Genomic DNA, 651 nt, shown 5'->3' with positions numbered 1-651 from the left:
TGAGTGTTGGGTTAGAGTTTAGGGTTAAGGTCAGGGGCTATACCCTGACACACTACATTGAAGGATGCGCTGAACCAGTGAAAGTATTGACAGATTATATGAACCTCACGTATTTCAAAGATCCCCAGAAATTGAACCCTCAACAAGCACGATGGGCACTGTACCTGTCTATGTTCAATTATCATCTCCGTCACATCCCAGGAACCCATTTGGGTAAGGCAGATGCCCTATCACATATTGATCAAGATGCGTCTGAAGGGGGGGTGAATTTCCTGTGGAAGAAGTCCTTTTTCCATCAGAAGTCTTTATTCAAGCCATTCAGAACCTTGAACCCATCAACACCGACATCAAACAACGCATCTTGACTTGCCAAACAAAGGACAGCATTGCTGATCATGGCCTTCAGCTGGCATTACAGTACGCTTCATCCACAGACAAGTGTACTCCTCCTAATTGAGATATCGAAGATAACTTGTTAGTATTCATAGGAAGAGTCTACATACCCAAGGACACCAAACTTCAGCAGGATCTCATTCAGGAAGCCCATGATTCCCCTACCACAGGACACCCTGGATGATACAAAACACAAGAAATCCTCTAAAGAACCTATTGGTGGCCCACCCTTGCTTGTGACATCAGCGAATACGTTAA

The sequence above is a fragment of the Fibroporia radiculosa genome (assembly GCF_000313525.1).
Source record: "Fibroporia radiculosa TFFH 294 genomic supercontigs, scaffold33567, whole genome shotgun sequence".
Classification (NCBI taxonomy): domain Eukaryota; kingdom Fungi; phylum Basidiomycota; class Agaricomycetes; order Polyporales; family Fibroporiaceae; genus Fibroporia; species Fibroporia radiculosa.
Note: the sequence above shows the minus strand (reverse complement) of the source record.